The sequence below is a fragment of the Diadema antillarum genome, unplaced genomic scaffold (genome assembly GCF_040938485.1).
Source record: "Diadema antillarum isolate AM-2024a unplaced genomic scaffold, OU_Dant_1.0 scf00000111, whole genome shotgun sequence".
Classification (NCBI taxonomy): Eukaryota; Metazoa; Echinodermata; class Echinoidea; order Diadematoida; family Diadematidae; genus Diadema; species Diadema antillarum.
In genome coordinates, this window is record NW_027271000.1 from 1,853,778 (window position 1) to 1,876,584 (window position 22,807).

The 22,807-nt window shown below is 36.8% G+C and overlaps 1 non-coding gene across 1 annotated transcript; it reads right to left on the reverse strand.

Moving 5' to 3' along the window:
* Positions 1-13,930: 13,930 nt before the first annotated feature.
* Trnaf-gaa (transfer RNA phenylalanine (anticodon GAA)) lies at positions 13,931-14,037 on the reverse strand. Its single transcript has one exon. It is a non-coding gene; the product is annotated as a tRNA-Phe (tRNA).
* Positions 14,038-22,807: the final 8,770 nt, after the last annotated feature.

A 22,807-nucleotide genomic window follows, 5' to 3' on the forward strand; every position in this document is an offset into this window, starting at 1 on the left:
ATTATTTGCATTTGAGTCTTATTTTGCATTATATTTGCACGTAAGGCTGTACATCCACTCGATTATGATTCTTTTTTTTTTTAGTGTTTCAGTAATGCAATGTGCATTCGATCTTTTGCAAGATTTATTTTCTACCTTGATTCTTTCAAAGAATACTTTTGTTTCTCTCTCTCTCGTGCCTACAACAAAATCTTTAGATCAAATCTTGGAAATAATCATGCTGAAATTTACTTATTTTTGCATAATTAGATACATGAAAATCACACCAGTATTGATCACTAGTGGGATAGTTTAATTGACAGATCCAAGCGGGTACTTTGACTTGTTTTTCTTTTGCTTGATATATACTCGTTTAGTCTGACGACATAGCGGTGAAGATTTCATCATTGCGTAGTGAGTGCCACTGTTTCATTGTATAGTCGTTGTAGCAATAGGAATTTATCAGCCGAAATAGCTCAGTTGGGAGAGCGTTAGACTGAAGATCTAAAGGTCCCTGGTTCAAAACCAACCGGAGAACTCGCATGAGTTCTGAACTGTCCCGGGTTTCGGCAGATTGCTTTTGGTTTCATGAAGTTTATATTCTACATGTAGTATGGATACTTATATAAACGTGCAGTTTACACCAGGCGCGCCGGAAGCAGTTTTGGATTGGGGGGGGGGGGGGGGGGGGGGCAAACATTGGAGGGGGCTCAAGATTAGACCATGCATATGTTACACAATATACATATACACACACACACGCACACACATCTATTATGTATATATATATATATATATATATATATATATATATATATGTGTGTGTGTGTGTGTGTAAAGTGGCGTACGGTGGGTCGAAACATGGAGGGAACCATAAAGTAATTTTGACGGTCTGTATGCTTGTGCGTGTGTGCGTGAGCAATAATGGGACTACAATACATTACGGAATGTGATACAGTGTACATTCAACAACGCAGTCATTGAGGAACATTGTAAGTTTTCATTACATGGATTATGGAATGACGGTGTGAAAAGATCGACAAATTATATACTGTCAGCAACATAAGGTGAATGGCATAACAATAAAATGCGAGCGAGCGAAGCGAGCGAGCTTGAAAATTTTGATATTCTACAGTTCCAAAACTGGAGTTTTAATTGTAGCTACATATTTCGCTTTGAAATAAATGGGGGCGCATCGGGCGCAACTGCTGGCAATTATTGGCAGCAACATTAGGAGAATGGCATAACGATTCAATGCGAGCGAGCGAAGCGAGCAAGCTTGAAAATTTTGACGTTCTACAGTCCCAAAACTGGTGTTTGTAGCTTTATCTTTCACTTTGGAAATTACTGGGGCGGCGCATCGGGCGCAACTGCTGGCAATTACTGGCAGCAACATTAGGAGAATGGCATAACGATTCAATGCGAGCGAGCAAAGCGAGCGAGCTTGAGAATTTTGACATTTTACAGTCCAAAACTCCCGTTTGTAGCTATATCTTTCGCTTTGGAAATTAAGGGGGGCATCGGACGCAACTGCTGGCAATTACTGGCAGCAACATTAGGAGAGTGGCATAACGATTCAATGCGAGCGAGCGAAGCGAGCGAGCTTGAAAATTTTGACATTTTACAGTCCCAAAACTCCCGTTTGTAGCTATATTTATCTTTCGCTTTGGAAATTAAGGGGTGGGGGCATCGGGCGCAACTACTGGCAATTACTGTCAGCAACATTAGGAGAATGGCATAACGATTCAATGCGAGCGAGCGAGCTTGAAAATTTTGACATTCTAGCCGTCGTAGCTATGTTTTTCGCTTTAGAAATTAAGGGGGAGGCGCACCGGGCTCAACTGCTGGATGTGAGCGAGCGAAGCGAGTGAGCTTGAAAATTTTGACATTTTACAGTCCAAAAGCTGCCGTTTATAGCCATATTTTTTCCCTTTTATTTATATATATACATATTTATTTTATTTTCTTTGTTTATTCATTTGTTCTTATTATCATTATTATTATTATCATTATTATTATTTTTTTTTTTTTGGGGGGGGGGGGGCTTTTTTGGGGGGGGCAAAAATGCGTTTTGCCCCCCACTTTTTGGATTGGGGGGCGGCCGCCCCCCCCTGCCCCCCCCCCCCCCCCCCACTTCCGGCGCCTATGCGGTAACATTTCGTTATTCCGAAGACTCGTTAATCCGAAGATTAATCTTCTAAAAATTATCCATTTCAGCAGGCCCGTAGCCAGGATTTTTCAAGGGGGGGGGGGGTGCGGTCACTAAAAAAATGGACCTTCGGTACCAATACCAATGATGACACACACACACACACACACACATAATTATATATATATATATATATATATATATATATATATATTCTTTGGACGACAGAACTACAAAAGTTGTATAAGAATTTGCGCGCGAAGCGCGCCGCAAATTGTGAATTTTGACTGTTTTAATGACGTTTTAAAGTCTCGAGGAAATTTGTATTTTTGTCTGTTGCATGCAATCGCGTTACGGTATTTCATCTAGGAAATAGTAAAAACTCATTTTGCCAGGAAGTTGCAAAGTTTAATTGTGTTCGAGACTCTGCGCGCGTAGCGCGCCGCAAAATTGAGAATAGTGATTTTCCTGGTGTTGTTTTAACTTTTATATTTTCTATTGTATACCCGCGAATAGCAGGCCTGAAGCCAGGATTTTTAAAGGAAGGGGGGATTGCGTTAATTAACAAAACGGTCCTTTGATACTGTCCCGGGAGGGGTAGCGACAATTAAAAGGTGGACACCATGCTCATACATGGACTTTCAAAATGGCCCCTAAACGAGTAATGATCATATGATTTTTTGGGGCCTTAAAAACAAGTATTCCTTAAATGTTTCCTGCACCCTAAAGAAGTACTTCATCATGATTGAACAATATACTATTTTCCCAAATTTCGGCCTTTTTCATACCCTTTGATTATATACGCTCGTACATCACACTTTCCATCTAATCCGTGAGAAAAAACGACCCCTATCACGCGTTTTCTTTAGCGAGTATGGTCACGGTGTCCACCTTTCAGTTGGAGTTTTCCATCCCATTGGATGCTGTTTGGAAGATGAAACATTCACTTTACTATACAGTATATCAGCCGTTGGTATGCGAGTTTGTCAAAAACGAAAATAAATAAGAACATTTTTAAAACAAAATGAATTGTAAATGTGAACCATTTATATTTTGCCTCCTTGTGGTAGGATATTTCCAGCATTTCCGAACTTTCAAATAATCATTTTAGATTTAATAATATTAAAGGTAGTAGATCCGATTCGCAAACATCTCCAATATCAGTCAAATGTCATATTAACCATCATGCTAAGAAGGTTTTCTTTGTGAAATTTGGAGGTCAGTGAAATTCAAAAATTAATCATCCGTTAGCCATTGGAAGAAGTTGAGTGCAAATTCAGATCTCAGGCTTAGTGCTCAGATGTTTTCCTATTTGATTTGATCTGTCTTACTGTGCACACTAAGATACATACTGGAATGGTTATTTCTTATTTATTAAATTATAGTAGCATATTTGGTTTAATACTAGCTGTCTCTAGGCATTTTCGAATTTGGGCTGCAAAGAGATCCACTACCTTTAAGTTAGAAGAGAGATAAGTAAATAATGATAAAATAAACGAACAAAAAAGAATGAGTTTCTTTTGTAATACTATCTGACAAACTTTTTACTTTACCATTTTACTTCATAGCTCAGCACTTTCCATTCTCTCTCATACCCTCTTACCCATTACATTTAAATGAAATACAACTAAAATGAGTTTGCGTGCCTGCATAATACTCTTTGGAAATTATAAGTGAGAATGTTCTTAGGTTTTGGCTTACTTTAAAGGACAAGTTCATCTTCATAAACATAAGGATTGAGAGAATGCAACAATATTAGTAGAACACATCAGTGAAAGTTTGAGGAAATTTGGACAATCGATGCAAAAGTTATGAATTTTTAAAATTTCTGTTTTGGAACCGCTGGATGAGGAGACTACTACAGCTTGTGAGTCATATGCGTACAACAGTATAAAGAAAATATAAAGAAAATTCAACATATTTTCACTTTTTTCGCATAATAAAAGAGCACTTGACTTGCCTCTTTCTAAAGGCAGGGGGAATAATATTACCCATAACATTTGTCGGTAACGAGTCGGGGGAATGTGTACTTTTTTCATAAGATGAAATTTTGTGAAATTCTCTTTATATTTTCCTTATATTGTTGTACGCATGTGACATCTAAGTTTTTCACACACTGCAGTAGTCTTCTCATCCAGCGGTTACTGCACAAAAACTTCAAAAATTCATAACTTTTGAACGGATTGTCCGATTTTCCTCAAACTTTCAATGATGTGTTCTACTAATATTGCTTCATTCTCTCAATCCTTATGTTTATGAAGGTGAACTTGTCCTTTAAAATGAGAACCAATAGAACTGTCACAACATGAGAAAATGTATAAGTAATAATCAACAGTACATTTCCGAATTTGGCCTGCAAAGAAATCCGCTACCTGTAAGTTAGAAAAGAGATTAGTAAATAATGATAAAATAAACAACAAAAAAGAATGAGTTTCTACCGCCGTATCCAGAACAGAGCCTGAAACGGTGCAGGCTCAAGAAATCGTTTGTACTAATACGTCTTGAAGTACTGTGTGATACTGTTGACTCAGACTTCTACAAAGCTGAAAGTGAGAATTTTAACCCAATCCGGCTCATTACCTGCACTGTAAAAAATTTGTTTAGTTTCTAAACACCTAACTAAACACTTTTCTGTGACAGTTTAAAAACACTGCGACGTGTTTATATATTAAACATGTTTATGAACTAAACACATGCTGTGTTTATTTTCAGCACACCCTAGGTGTTTATCACACACACATGTTTATGTTTTAAACGGTTCTGATGTTTAAAAACTAAACACCTGCTGTGTTTATAGCCTAAACACCAAACGTTTACACCGTAATCACTCACAGTGTTTAAATACTAAACACCGCACAGTCACATAATCACCCACAATGTTTAAGATCTAAACACTGAACCAAAAAATAAACATGACGCACTGTTTACAATGTAAACACTGCGACATGTTTATTCGCTGTGACAGATTAAAAACACTGCGACATGTTTATTTGCCATTTTAGTGTTTATTCTCAGAACACATGTCTGATTTTTTAGATCGATCACAAAATTGCATACACTAAACATGTGACATGTTTACATATTAAACATCGCAATTTCTCAGTGTTTATATGATACATGTTTACACCTTATACATGCTGAGTGTTTATATGAGACATGTTTACACATCATACATTCATACATGCTAATTTCTACGTGTTTAAATGAGACATATCATCATGCATGTTAATTTCCATGTATTTATTAATGTAAAGTGGATTGTTTCCACTTTTTTTGCATGGAATAAGATAAACGCATAACATTATATAGAATTTACCCAGTATGTACCAAATCATCAGCACACTTACATCGCATAATACCAGGGAAGACCTGGGCTAGCTTTCACAAACATTTCGGCTACAAGAGTTAAAGGCAATTCTCTGAATGCAAGTTATCAAAACATCAGTCAAAGCTTGGGCAATATCTGATGAACAATAAGTTAAAATCCTTTAAAGGGGAAATCGAGTCCAATAAACAAGTCTGATAAAAAAGAGTAAAACCTTACCAGTTTAACAGTAAAAATTTGAATGAAACCGGATGAAAAATAAGGAAGTTATCAAATTGTGAAGATTTGCTAATTTCTGCAAAGCAGTTAAAAGTGGATATGAATATGCAAATGAGTGAGTTGACCATGCCATAACCTCACAATTTTCCGTTGATCGCGTACCCCCCAAAAATGATGAAATTGAATGTTTATGTTAATGAAATGTGAAACATTATGGTATTGCTGGTTGAATAACTTCAGAAAAGTGATCAATTAGATATATCAGGACTTGAGCCTCGGGAATAATTGCGTTTGAATGAAAAACTTGAAATTAAGTAAGTTGTGAGGGAATGACATGCCCACGTTGCCATTTGCATATTCATATCAACCATTCAAGAACTGTTTCCTCAAAAATTAGCGAAACTTCAAAATGTCATAACTTCCTTATTTTACATCCGATTTCGATCAAAATTCTACCAATGAACTCTTAATATTTTATTCTTTCTTATCAGACTAACTTGTATTTGGACTGGATTTTCCCCTTTAAATATTGCCATGTTATTGCTATACGACACAATACCGAGTTAAATGCAAGATACCTGGGAGTCACTGGCCTGTACACGAAGACGTAAATGGAATTCTCTCCTATACACACAGTAAAGTTTGTATTTGCAGGAAATGACACATAACTCATTTTGGAGAAAAAAAGATATTGCATTTAACAATTACTTTTCAGTCACATGTAATTCTTAGCCTACTTTCAAGACTTGCCGTCTTTCTACTGTATTCAGAACTAATTCTTAGTATTGTAAAACAAACGAATAAACTTGTTGATTGTGAATTGCAACTCAACGCTTCGGAAGCTTGACATGTATGTAACACCTCCAGGAACATAACTGCAGTCTGTGAACAAATCGATGCCGACCTCGAAGATTGCATCAATTATTGACAAAGTGCTTTGGGGTGTACCCGAACCAAATTAGGCTCACGGCAAATTATACCATGCACAACACTATGGTCGTATTGGTACTGATCAGGGAGTGTAGATGATGCACTCATCATAAAGAGACCCCCCCCCCCAAAAAAAAAAAAAAAAAAAATAAAAATAAAATAAAATAAAAAATAAATAAATAAAAAAAATAAATAAATAAATAAATAAATAAATTAAAAAAAAATGTTTTCACTGTATTTAGCCTGTGGTGAACATCTGCACTCCCTGATCAGTACCAATAATGGAACTTAAATACATACATGATATTGTTCTTTTCACTGCGACGTTCACTGAAAGTACATGTAGGCTAACAGTACTGTATTGATTTTTCACTTTTGCTATTTCGAGAAAAATCTTAGAATGTTAGTTGTTTTCAAAAGGTGAGTGAGAAAAAACTTCTACCTTGCTAGAACCTTGGAGAAAGAAGTCAAACTCTATGGGTATACATGAATAGTCTATTAGAGTCTAATCAGTCTCATCATACTCCACATAATCATGGTATGGAGGGCTACTTTCAATCTCGACACAGCAGAATTTTTGGTAAAGACAAGAGGATAATAAATGAACAAAGAAAAAATAATGCATTGCAACTGGAGGCGGGAGGGTATGCAAGGCTGTCATGAACACGCGATGTGATCAGCAAGACTCCTCCCTTGTCAATTTGTCAGTCAGTTGCAAGACTCCTCCCTATTCTCCATGCATGTTGTACTACATTTCTGATACCTCTCTCCATGTGACCGATTTCAAGAATATCTCAGAAAGAAAATATTAACTACCGAATGCTGCATTTCCTATCAGGTCTACAAGAAAATTGCACAGAATTCCAAACAAATGCAACTACTGGCCTCTTATTTGCGTCCAATATCTGCTGATTGTATTCGAAGCACCTGAGGGAAAAAAAAAATGAAATGGCTGATATTTTGATTTGATTTGTTTTGATTTCTATATTCCTTTTTGCACAAGAATATAATAGAAAGCCAATCGAACAAAGTTCTTGAGTAATATCTTAACAGTGAATTACAAGGATATTGGTTGATGAATAAAATGAAGTGAATAAAACTGTTTTTCTTAGTAGTGCAAAACGATTTCGAGCAAGTGTCTTTACATAATAGATAACATTACAATTTGACGCACCAGCTGTTAAAATAAGACAATTACACATATCTATGAGCAATAAGAATACAGGTGACCATTATCGTAAGCACAGAGGACAATAGAATCGCTTTGTTTTGGATATCCCTGCCATTTCAAAACCAATTTTCATCAAATAAGCATTGAATTTCTCTTCGAATTATATAGGCCCCCTACCTTCATATTTCTTTAGAGGTTCATCATTATGTAATACACGCATACACGCACACGGAGAACTGAAGCCCCAGCGCATTCAAAACCCTATCAACCCCCATATGATTTGCTTTATTCTAGTATACAGGTTTAGATGCACACTGTCAGTGAAGAAAAAAAAAACAATAGAAAGGTTGCTCTAACAGGTGGGATGCTTCCTAATAGGTCTGTAGTGCATCATGACGATGTGAGACATCACATGGCTAGCGGGAAAAAGATTATTAACATTCAAAATCATTATCCATGGTTCATTTCCTTCATATGGCATGTAGGCCTATAGATATACTGTACATCAGTATATCTTGCGATGTCCTTGTAATCCTCAGATGTTTGCACTTTTAGACGGGTTGTATAGAAGTAAGCGCATGCATCTTTCATTCTAATCCAGACAGGTTTGGCGTGATCCCCGATCAATTCTTCCATGACGTACTGGTGCTGGTAAAAAGAAATGATTACACAAGGAAAACAAGTCAGTTGGCTTTGCAATACAATGGACTTAACTGCTCCCATAGATTCTGAAAATGAATGGATAGCAAAGAAGTTGACTGAATCCATAAGCAAGTTCAAATTAAAAGGAATGACAGAATCCCTTCATCACATTAGCACATAGTGTCTTGCGTCAGTTTTTACTTACTTTGCTGAATTTTCTGGAAATAATTCAAGTATTTTTTGTTGTTGTTGTTTCTTCTTTCTTATTCATCATTATTATCAAGCAGAGTTACGACCATACTGTATCCTTTGTCTCTTGGGTGAAGATTTTCACATCTGTAACTTACACTTTCAACAATATTTGCAATAAATAAATTTTCCATGTTTATTTTAGCTAATGGATTGAATTCGGGAGTCGGGAGTAGGTAATCCCCCCAAAACACACACACACACACACACACACACACACAAACAGAAGAACTTAAAGCATCTAAAATCTGCATTTTATAGAAACTCATTTACATGCCCTTTAAGTACATAATATTCATTGATTTGGCTCTGCAATTTTGAGTACTTACTTGATTTCCAATTTCCACATGGGCAGTATACAGTGATGTACTATCCCCAGTCGATTTACTCTGCTGACTACACCATGCCTCGTTCTCTGCCAGCAGAGGTAATGTCTTGCAGGATTTATACAGTACACGTCAGGACATCATCGTCACCCACTTTGGTGCCATCGCCATCCCCTTCCAAGACATCCTAATGGGCTTTACATTCAATTTTCACCACCTGTTGAGTGAAGAATTTACAGGGAATAAAACTGAGTTTCACTCAAAATATAGTCACTAACCCATCGTCATTCACATGAAAGATACTTCATAACTTCGTAAAATTAAGGTAGATACAGTGAGTTTACCCGCTAGGCCGAGTTTACCCATAACTACGGTACCGGTAATTTGCAGAGTGTAGGCCTAGATATTGTAACGTTAACAACACTAACACGTTACAGTTAGAGCGTTCCCCGTTCTAACGTAACTTTTCATAGTCGTTAGATTTAGAAATAGAAAACTAAAACAAACGAGCAAAATCTTGAAGGGCATAGCTTATTTCCACGCCTACAACAGTTTTACATTAAACGAGGGCGATTTTGCAATCAATCTTGTTATTCACCGACTTAGCAGACTTAGCAGACTCACCGCTTTCATGCAGGCCGGCCAGGCTAGAACTTTATCCCTTCGACGCCATCTTAGCTAGATCCGCTCCTTTATGCAGTGCATGCAGCATTCATAGTCAGCATGCAGTGAGTGCAGTCGATTGATCGAGTCGTAAGTGCAGTGTGTGGACGACCAAGCCTAGAACGAATGCGCACGTACTGTAGGCCTACGCACATCACGCTGCTGGGGCATGCAATCGCAGCACCAGCCAGCCAATCAGACAGATCCATCCGTACAGGTACGTACGCGCGCGCACATCTCCTTTCCCGCCAATTGTGCATTGATTATGGTCATAATCATGCATAGCACGAGTGGGCGCTAGAAGCGCACGCACAGGGCACCACTGCGTGCGTTGTGGCCGCGGCCGTCATGTCACATCGCTGCTGACTTGTAGAGTACGAGTATAAGTGTTTATGTTAAACATGTGCGGTGTTTAGAACGTGTTTACGAGGCGTTCTAAATGTAAACGCGTCTGTTTATCCTGACAGTAGAAGTGTTTAGGCCTAACCAACAAACATTTGGGTAATGCCCTAAACCATGAACGAAATCATTAACAAAGGCAACTCCCATTTTTTTCTAGCAGTTAAAATATAGGACTGTACATGCGAAACCAAAATATAAATTTATTACAGTTGTATTACATATTTTTAGGTTATCATTTTTCCTAATTGATTAGGCATTTCCATGAAAGGCCTAAAACATGAATTATTTCATAGTGCATCTTGATGTCGTAACAGTTTCCACTTTCTCGTGATAAAAGGAAACTAGAAATTGCAATTTACACACCATTTCCAACACTTCTCCATATATATATGGACATATTAAGATTAACATAACGTGACCAGAATAAACACTCCAACTAAACACTCCAAGCTAAACACTTTAACTCTCAATACTTTACACGTGCTATACACACCGGGTGTTTAGATGTTAAACAAAGTGTTTAGATTTTTAACACTGTGTTTAGTTCATAAACATGTCGCATGTCGCATTTTTTACAGTGTGTGTTTCTTATGAAAAATATGAATAAAGAATGTAAATTAAATAACGACGCGTCACAATGCAGTCTAACGCTCTCACAATGTTATCATACAAAGGGTTTTTCCCTGACTGTTTTTACTCCGGAGCTCTTGCAATATTCAGGCTTTTGTAATACTATCTGACAAACTTTTTACTTTACCATTTTACTTCATAGCTCAGCATTCTCTCTCATACCCTCTTACCCATTACATTTAAATGAAATACAACTAAATTGAGTTTGCGTGCCTGCATAATACTCTTTGGAAATTATAAGTGAGAATGTTCTTAGGTTTTGGCTCACTTCAAAATGAGAACCAATCGAACTGTCACAACATGAGAAAATGTATAACTAATAGAGAACTGGAGTAAGACAGGCCTTTCATTTTGTTTTGTCTCTCCTGATCGTTCGTAAGAAATGCTAATTCATGACCACCTTTTCACAATTTGATTGGAGCATGCATTCATAATGGAAAATAGTTGACATAATAATCTATCCCCAGGCGTTATCATGCCAACATGTACTTATATGTACATGTACTATATCTTTGTGAGACGTAGATATAAAATGTCTCAGGTTTTCGATTATAGTAATTTCGAGGAAATTTTTTTTAATTTTTATCATATATGTAAACTTGAGGCTACTAGATTTTCATCCACTTACCTCTGTTCCTGTGAAAAAATGCAAGTGTCAACCTCAATGTCATCCACGAATCGCACGTACTCGGGCGGCCAGTGGAAAAAAAAAAACACCGGTCACACGCGCCAAGGGCCATGGCATGCAGTGCCAATATAATAATAGCTCGCACAAATTGATACATAACATTTGTGTTTGTGTGCATGGGGACGATCCGATGGTTCATACAACAAAAGGGTTTCGTACAATTATTTTTAACATTGTTAAACGTACTCTTCCACATTTACGTAGCATATAATGTGTCTTTATATTTATTTGGATTGTTATCTTGAGAATTGCTAAAAACCGTTATTATGAAAAAGTGGACCTTTCAGAATTTGGGGGGGGGGGGGGTGCGTACGCACCCGACGCACCCCCCCTGGCTACGGGCCTGATTTCAGGATAGTTTTCTAATACTATGTATGTTGCAACACGTTTCTGTAGGCTTCTCACATACCTTATATTAGTTATGTTATCATCAGTTCCACTTTTTATTTCTTTATTCTTATTAGGCCTATATTCACTTTTTCAGTTAAGAACGGATTCATGTGATTATGATACCATTGGCAGTTGAGTATACCTATATGGAAATCGCGTAATACAAAATGTACAATAATTATCATTACTATTATTACATGTATTAGTATTATCATTACTGTAATTTTTATTATCGTCATCATCATTATTATTATCATCATCACCATCATCACTCTTACTATTATCATCATGCAATCTTAATATAAGCAGCTTATTCTCAATCTGTATTAATTAATGTTTATTACAAAAATGTGAATGAATGATGAAAATTGTGCAATTATCATACAAACCTTTGGTAATTATCCTGCATGTTTGTATTGTATTAGTTCAGTCGTTGTATTGTTTCTTGTTTCGTGTTTCTATGACAAGGCGTTGTTAAATTTGTAGCGGCCTTTAATTTTATTTCTATTTTTAAGTACATTTTGACATACATGTTTCATTAAAATATGTGGTTTTAAACTATATTGTAAAGGAAATCTCCATTTCCAAGCCCTAGCCCTAGGCTTTTGCGTGATTTTCTCCTTTTACTCACACATCTATGTAAATATTTTGAATGTGATTTTATGAAATGAGTAAATTGAATTGAATTAAAATTGAATCATTATAGGATAAGCTTAGAAGGATTAACATGGAAAGATCATAATAAGAAGGAGAGGGAGAAGGAAAAGGAGTTGAAGGATTAATATCAACGCCCGCGGTGCAAAAGCCAGAGGTTCAACGAGGTGTACAAAAGAAATTTTGTCATTTTCATTGTGTTTTGAGGAGGTAAATGCTCTTTATGAGTGATAAGATATTGATGTGTGTATATTGTGGTCTGTAAGAATATAGTTCAATATGCTAAAAAAGAAAACATTGAAAATTCCTTCATTAAAAACGAACTGTTTTGATTTACTATAAAGCTTCTTTTATCCTGGTATAAGTTGTTAAGTAAGATGAAATAAAAACCTTACAATGTCTACTAACAAAATACACCAGAATAAGATTTAAACTTTTGAAAAAAAAAGTGAAAAACATATTCTGCCGAAACCCGGGACAGTTCAGAACTCATGCGAGTTCTCCATGCAGTTGGTTTTGAACCAGGGACCTTTAGATCTTCAGTCTAACGCTCTCCCAACTGAGCTATTTCGGCTGATGACATTCTATTGGAACAAAGACTACTTTCAAAGCGTTGGCATTATCTCTGTAATGATGAAAACTACGCCATCACGTTCAGGGAAAACACTGATATCGAGCCAAGAGATTGTAGAACAAGTGTTTGATTCTAAGTCATTTTTTTTACAACAAGATTTCATCAGCCGAAATAGCTCAGTTGGGAGAGCGTTAGACTGAAGATCTAAAGGTCCCTGGTTCAAAACCAACCGGAGAACTCGCATGAGTTCTGAACTGTCCCGGGTTTCGGCAGATTGTTTTTCTTTTTATTCTGTATGTTTGTATCTTGTTATATTCTTGAACTCATCTATTTAAGAAATATTTTCTTTAGTCATGTTTGTTGCAACACATTTCTATCGGCTTCCCATATACCTTTCATATTGGATATGCGTTACTCAACTTATATTATCATGAGTCCCTTTTTTATTCTGTGTATCTTTATGACATTGCAGATTTTTTTTTCTTTTCCGATAAGGATTTATTCATATTGTCTTTCCATCAATTTTGATTATATAGTCATGCGTAATTGATTGCATTCCTGTAGAAACTGCGAAAAACACAAATTTACAAAATTATCATTATGTCACTATCAGTATTGAAATAAGATAGAGCTTATCTTATACAATATCATGTACACTCCTACTAGATTATTATCATGAGTTCTGAACTGTCCCGGGTTTATTGTTATATTCTTAAACTCATCTATTTAAGAAATATTTTCTTTAGTCATGTTTGTTGCAACACATTTCTATCGGCTTCCCAGATATATAATGAAAAATTGAAGAACCTCTCCATATATACGAACAAAATAAAACAGAATAAGATAAATGTAACTCTATTGATATAATGAAAAATTGAACCTCTCCATATATACGAACAAAATAAAAAGAATAAGTGAAAAAGGTGAAAAAAAAATATGTGCCGAAACCCGGGACAGTTCAGAACTCATGCGAGTTCTCCGGTTAATTTTGAACCAGGGACCTTTAGATCTTCAGTCTAACGCTCTCCCAACTGAGCTATTTCGGCTGATAAATTCATATTGCTACAACGACTATACAATGAAACAGTGGCACTCACTACGCAATGATGAAATCTTCACCGCTATGTCGTCAGACTAAACGAGTAATATCAGGCAAAAGAAAATCAAGTGAAAGTACCCGAATCGATCTGCCACTTTATTATATGTCACTAGTGATAATAATTATACTGGTGTGATTTTCATGTATCTAAGTATTAAAAATAAGTCAATCTTCCGCATGATTATTTCCAAGATTAGATCCAGAGATTGTGTGGTAGACACGAGAGAAAAAGTACTCATTGAAAGAATCAAGGTAGAAAATAAATCTTGTAAAAGATCGAAGGCACATTGCATTAATGAAACACTAAAAAAAAAAAAAGAAATAGTCGAGGAAATGTACAGCTTTACGTGCAAACATAACGCAAAATAAAGATTCAGATGCAAATAATCGAAAGCCAACGCAAAAATATTCTGCCGAAACCCGGGACAGTTCAGAACTCATGCGAGTTCTCCGGTTGGTTTTGAACCAGGGACCTTTAGATCTTCAGTCTAACGCTCTCCCAACTGAGCTATTTCGGCTGATGGCAAATCAAGTGGTACGAAACGATAGTATCGATGATTTCTTCTGCTAGTCTACAAAACATGTCCCCATTGTTGTATTTACGAATCTTCACGCGATCGCGAGTGCCCGAAGAACACGGAGTTGACTGTGGCTGAGATTATGGAAACGCAAGAAATTTCAGTACTTTGGAGTGGAACCAGTAGCTCCATGGTGGAACCATACATATTTTTGCTTTTACCAACAATGAAATACATCATAAAGTTAGCTTCTGCTTAAAACATAGCATATTTTTCTTTTCTTTTCTTTTTTTTTTCAATCTCGCCCTCTCAGCACTGCACAGACAGTGAATAACGTTTGTCCCTGATCGTCCATAATAGAGGTCTTATTCAAAGACTAATACATGTATTCGCGTGAAACTGGGCCGGGGTGAAGATAGTCTGGTTTCCAAACCCTTTGCCAACTGGACTCCGCGGGGACAAAACCATCGGCGTAAATACAGGTGTACTCGATCTTGAGTGATACACGCGATTATTAAAACCAAAACAACAACAATGTTGAGGGCGTCGATACCCTGAATAGCGAAATAGTATGGGCAGAGGGTCTGGAAGCCAGACTAGGGTTAAGAGTTCACACAGATTAAAGAAGCAAGGGATGAGTGATTACACGCTGGCATGATCGTGGTCGTATATGAATCAATGTATATTGTTCAAGGACAGGTTTGTATTGCCCGTCTTTATTACAAGGATTCCTCCAACAAAATTATGAATGAATCCCTTGAACAATGTAACCAACTCTATTGGAGACGCAATTGAACTGGGCATGTCGTATACAGACCGAGGCATTGAGACAGGCCAAGAAGAAAATCTCTCCGGTGTTCGTTTAGTCCCACATTATTATTTTCATGTTGTAAGTCACAGTACACCAATCTCTTGGTATACAGATTGTAGAAATCAATCTCTTAGTATAGGCCTACAGACTGTAGCACAGGACTGGTACACTGTACAGAGTACAACACTTGTAAATGAAGTTATCTTTCAGACTTCTTGTATTTATAGAGAATGATAATGAAATGAAATAAAAACCTCTAAAGTTTGAGGATAATACGAGGGATCGTGGTGGAGGAGTACAATTTATTAGTCCTATTTAATTGTCTTTAGCGATGAGAAGTGCTAGGCTATGGGAAGATATATAGGCCCTATAACATGCACAGTATTAACATTCTGAACACCCCCATAGTAGGGACTATACGATTCTCAACAAACAACAGTAATTTGACTTTCAAACAGGTATTGAGGACGCTGTTTTTGCCAACCTAAGATCAGGGGCCTCGGAATGTTTTTTAGTGTGCAGTGTGTGTGTGTGTGTGGGGGGGGGGGGGGGTCAACGCAGATACAATGGTATTGTATTCTAATCTCTTATGGATGGAACCCTAATGGGAGCGTCGCAGGTCGTGTTTTTTTCTCATATATATATATATATATATATATCATATTATATATATGTATATGTTTTCATATATATCATATTATATATATGTATATGTATATATATATATATATCATATTATATATGTGTATATATATATATATATATATATATATATATATATATACATATATCTATAAATATTATACAGTCAAACCTGCCTTAGCGGCCACCTCTCTATAGCGGCCACCTGTCTATAGCGGCCACTGAAAAATCCCCCCGAGAGAAAAGCCGTGTTAAAGACCCTGTGTATAGCGGCCACCTGTCTAACGCGGCCAGCGGCCACAAATTTTGTTTTCCGCGGTAGATTTTAACCTGTCTATAGCGGCCAAAAACCCGATGCAGCCGTAGCCGAGCCGATAATTCAGGGTGTTTTTTCTGCTTTTTAGCCGTGCCAGTCATTTCTGGGCAACGTTCAGTGATCGCCACCGTTGCATTCATCACTTATTCAGTCACAATAATGCACTAGTGTTAAGCTTTCTTCATGACTGTGCACCGGCATTGTTCTATGCATGATCACACATACATATACATGTATATGTATACAACGATGATACATGTACATGTAGGCAATGCAAACAAAGTTGGATTACCTGTCTATAGCGGCCACCTGTCTATAACGGCCACTTTTCCCGTATCCCTTGGGTGGCCGCTATAGACAGGTTTGACTGTATAATATATTTTCCTTTCAGTTTTGTTTCGGGTTTTTAGAGAGGAAATAACCCCCCCCCCTCCAAAAAAAAAAGACCTCCACAAGAAAGAGAGAAAAAAAAAACCCTTATACACACCAGAAATCTGATATAAGAAATAAGGAAGGTACGGCATTTCGAAATTTTGCACTGTTTTCTAAGAAAACATTTCCTGACCAGTTCTTGTGAATATTCATATGAGCCAGTGATGTCATAACCCAATTTATTTTTTAATCATTTATATGCTATATGAAATTCGTAATTGTTATTTTTAGCTAAATATCAAATAGGCCTAAAGATAAAAACATATTCCCATACCAAAATATATCAGCGGCAACATTTTTTTTGATGGTTTTACAGTAAATAAAGCTGAAATATGAAATTTTTGTCATTTGTGTGAGTGAAATGAATACAAAATTGTGAGAGCATGGCATCAACCAAACTCGCTGATTTGAATATTGATTACGATTGAATTGAATTGAACTGAAATGGTTTATTGGTATCAACACCGTTGCAGCCAAAGACCGAACTGTGATATTGTACATCAGATGAATAAAAACAGAATATATGAAAATAGCCCCCCCCCAAAAAAAAAAACAAACAAACAACAACAACAACAACAACAACAACAACAACAAACCAAACACACACACAGACACACACACACACACACACACACACACACACAAATACAGAGAGACAAACAAACAAACAAACAAACAAACAAACAAACACGAATAGAAATACACACACATAAGGAAAGATAAAATCATATTCATCATGAACCACCAAAGTGAAGTATACAAATTGTTCTGTGGAATATATCTCGCTAGAAAGGGAATCCAGTGAAAAATTTTGCACATGATACATTATATATATTTCATATTAAAAAAATACCCGGTTATGTTATCTCTGCTCCTATTTCTCTCTCTCCATCCCCTCCTCTCCCTCTCTTAACAAACAATTCTTTATAGGCCTACTATATTAGGACAACTTATCATCAATATCTATTTGATTTGATTTGATTTATTCATTCTCCGTATGGCAACATTTACATTTTTTTTCAACATAATCAAACATAATGATATACAAATATGAAACTCATTATAGCTAGTTTCAACAATTTCAACAATTTTGATTACAAATGCATTTAAGACAAAATTACAATACATGTGTTGCGAATTACCATACAGAACGGTCATCAATATCTATATCAAGTTAATAACAAAAGTGATTATCATTCTAACGCTTACATACTTTATGTATAACAATTAAAAAGAATTTTAGACATGATGATGGTTATCATTGGTGTATGTCATATTATTATACCCAAAGATATCATAATACGCATGGAAACTGAACAATGTGGGTATTCACCTCTCTCTTCTCCATCAAAATGTTATCTTGAGTGTTCAATATCTGATTGTCAATAATTCAGATTCAATTCACGATTCATATAAAATGCAACATTCTTTTAGATACTATACTAATCTCTTATCATAGTAATAGAAACTAATTAAAAATGATTAAAGTTGATGAACGAGATTCATTTTGATCATACAAAAGATGGGAAAGCAAACACTGCTGGCACGAGCTGCCTATACTGCTGTAAGACTCATAACAGTACATAATGTATAATCTTGTTTTTATACATAGAAAACTTGCTTAATTCAAAATGCGTGTGAAGTATGGTATCGGACTGTTTCTGAATCTACTCATCGGTACTCTGATCGTTGGGTCCCACGCCTAGTGCTGTGAGCATGACTTTTCACCGGTGGTAGAAAGGAGATGATTATAGTTTGGACGTAACTAGAGTATTGTGGAGATTTATGCATATCTGTGGCTCTTGACGGTCACCAAAGGATTACTACAGCTTACACTCTCACAACGCTTCCGAATATCGAGTGTAACGGGTGTAACACGCTCGCTATTGTATTCATTCAAAACCTGACGTTACCGCTCTGTAAGACCACTACAGAACACAGGACGGCCTACTCCAATACTGGTGTCACAGAAGTGGCGCACACTGCATACTCACAGGCAGAGATACCCTGATGCTTCAGCGTACTATTCATAACGATTGGTCAAGCAGTGTTTTCCAAATATTTTTGAAATTTCAGAATATCATAACTTCCTTCTTTCATATCCGATTTATTTTTTTTTTGGTCATTTTCGCACTGTTCTTCATTTTTTTTTCTCTTATAAAAAACAAATATGGTGTGGTGTGGATTTCTTCTTTAAGAGCCAAGAGGATGTGTGTGTGTGTGTGTGTGTGTGTGTGTGTGTGTGTGTGTGTGTGTGTGTGTGTGTGTGTGTGTGTGTTGGGTGCATCACACCACCTCCCCCCCCCTTTCCACTGCCCTGCAGCATAGTTTATACAAGCACAACCCCTTGTTGGCCTAAAAAGGACGAGTCCAGCCTATGCCAGCTGTTCAGTCAGACTCCTTTACGACCGACCGACAAGGTTTTGTATCTACAAACTTCCCAGGCGCATGGACGGTTTATAATGACCTCGTCTACAGCCACTATGTCTATTTTCCAATTGGTCTACTGGCATATCGTCTATTACCAATTCGTCTAATACCCATTTGGTCTACATCTCGTTTTGTCCAGCACCCATATTGTCTAATAGGCACTTTGCCCACTATACTGTCTAATACCCAACTCGTCTAAGGAGCATTTCGTCTACAAAACAATTGATCTAATAGCCAAATCGTCCACACTCACAATGTCTATTTGCCATGTCGTCTAATATCTATTTGGTCTACTACTAGTTAGTCTACTTCCACCTCGTCTACAAGTCATTTAGTCTACATTCACTTTGTCTAGTTATCATATCGTCCAACCCTTAGTTTGTCCATATCCAATATGGTCTATACCCATCTGGTCTACTCCCAACTCGTCTACTCCCAATTGGTCTACTCCCAACTGGTCTACTACCAACTGGTCTACTCCCAACTGGTCTACTCCCAATTGGTCTACTCCCAACTGGTCTACTCCCAATTGGTCTACTCCCAACTGGTCTACTCCCAATTGGTCTACTCCCAATTGGTCTACTCCCAACTTGTCTACTCCCAATTGGTCTATACTCGTCTATACCCAATTGGTGTACTCCCAACTGATATAGTTTTACTCTCAACAATTTACCCAAACTGATCATTTCCATCTGGTCATGCTGATAATGAATATACCACTTTGTCTAGTGTCCAGTCCGTCTCACTGTCATGAACTATTCATATTAAACCCTGCCCTTGATTAGCACAAAAATCAATATTAGACTATTCTAGTTGTTACAGTAATTATTCCGCACATGCTGAATATAAAGACATACTAATCAATGGTGAGACATGACTATCCAGTCTACATTCTGGCCGTAAAATAACTAAATAATGATAAACTAGCTCAGTTACAATCCTCCATCACAAACGAATTGTCAGCAACCCCGCCTTCGAGATACATTGAGCCATTTCCATAATCACATTATTTTGGGTCCATTTGAAAATAGGTAGCCTAGGTAAAACAAACCGTTATGTTAGTACTATTCTCGATATTACATTAGGGCGCAATTCCACAAAATGTTACCAACAGGATAAACATAATGTAGAGCCATTATCACACCCTTGTGTTTGAAGAAAATGATCTTGAAACATGACGATGACCTCAATATGCATCTCTCATGACTAAGGATGGATACTCCAAAGCATTGTAAACAAAAATTGAATCCAGATTCCACATGGAATGGCGCTAGTCACATTTTACTGTTTCCTTGAATATCAAGTTTTAATGCATTTAAATCATGTGTTTACAAATGTTATTGTGAACTTAATTTTGATCAATTTTCAAAGATATGCTGAACAGATTTGAATACTGGGGTGGCGGGGCACCTTTGAGCTTATTTAGGGTTCCTCGCGAAACGTGTATTGAGTACATTGCAGGCAAGTAAATTATTCATCTTAGTAGTAGCTATATATTGTACATGAATCATATTTTTGTGTGTTTCAACCTTTTTTGTGCATTTAACCGTTTACATACATCAGTACGTGGCAGACAGAATAAAGAATACTGATAATGCACTTCTAATGTGTTCCTTTTCATTTTTACCATACTTATGATTGTGTATCAAAGTTGAATGGATGGAGTGTTGAAGTTTGGACATATAAATGCTGCATGATTGCTTCTGATATAAATTACACATCCACCACAAAAATAACACAGCAAGTTTTTCACACTGTGACATTATCTTTTTTTCCTAAAAAAATTGTCATAATTAGAACATAAAAATTTAAACCAAATGGGGCACCAAGAGTGTTCAACCTATTTCACTGGGAAAAAAGAAACTGGATGAAGTAGACTTAAATAACAACAAAAAAAAACAAACTATAACTAGTAGTAGACCAGTTGGGAGTAGACTAGTTGGCAGTAGACGAGTTGGCAGTAGACGAGTTGGCAGTAGATGAGTTGGCAGTAGACGAGTTGGGTGTAGACCAGTTGGGTGTAGACTAGTTGGGAGTAGACGAGTTGGGAGTAGACCACTTGGGTGTAGACGAGTTGGGAGTAGACCAATTGGGAGTAGACGAGTTGGGAGTAGACCAATTGGGTGTAGACCAATTGGGAGTAGACCAGTTGGCAGTAGACCAGTTGGGAGTAGACTGACTGGTTATTAGACTAATTGACTATTAGACAATGAGTTGTAGACCAATTGGCTATTAGACAAAATGAGCTGTAGACTATTTTATTCATAGACCTTATGATTAATAGACGAAATGGTCAATAGACATAATGGGTGTTAGACGAAATGTGACTTAGACAAATTGGACATTAGATAAAATGGCTAGTAGACGAAATGACAATTAGACTAATTGGCATATAGACAAAATGGTTGGTAGACGAGTTGGTAGTAGACGAAGTGAGTTTAGACGAGATGGCATTAGACTAGGTGGACAGTGGACAGGGTGGTTGTAGACGAGGTGCCAATTTACCGCATGGACAAGGGCAAGTTGCATGCAATCAAACCAGTTAAAAGCGGGAACTCCATGAAAATTATGTGGAACGATGTGAATGACGGATGTATTTTATGTCCCAACTGAATCAATTCGACGAGCTGCTTTTTTTTTTCAATCAACCCCTGGGTGATACTTCCCGTAAAAGCAAACAATAATTCCGAATAAGGGTAGGTCTACAATATCCATTAACTTGAAAAGCCAAATGTAGATTTAAAGGTAGGCCAAACCACATGCGTATAATTTTCAGCTGAGCTCACTGAAAATGATGTTCGACTGCCAATTCTGCAGAGGATTGCAGATCGAACACTTACAATTACGAACACAACATGCAGCAACATCTCATTTCACAGAACGGATCGTGAGAGTCAAAACTATAAAACTGTGACAGGAGTGTAATAAGTTTTAACTTTGCTCGAAACACTGGAAGAAGACCAATCTATGTACAGGCTTAAAGGGATAGTACAGTTTATATTGGTAGAGATGAGAATTATGGGCTTTTAACTCTTTGAGAGATACCAAAAAACACAAACAGAGCATACCATTTTAAGAGGAATTCAAAGTTGTTGTTTTTTTATGAAATCGGGTTTAGAATGACTGAAACATCCAAAAACAAAGTAAAACAAAGCGATCATAATTAAATGTGGGTCCCACATTTTATTAGAATCGCTCTGTTTTGAATATCTCAGCCATTTTAAAACCAGTTTTTATCAAATAAACGTTGAATTCCTCATTGAATTACTTGCTCTTTCAAATTTCATAAGAGGTTTCTCATTATCTCACCAAAAAAAATTAGAAACTTGAAATTAGGTCTCAACCAAAACTATACTATGCCTTTATCAATATTGCTCTATACTTAACATAACAGCTCACGTACACACAAAGTATAGTGACGACAAAGAGGCCCAGGGTCCTGGGATTTGCTATTGTCAATAGTAACTGTTATCTTAAATTTATCCCTCGCTGGTAAACACTACTAAGAAGATTTCACGCGACCCTTCCCATCCCCGAAGTGTAGGGATTTTTTTTTTTAAATCCCTTT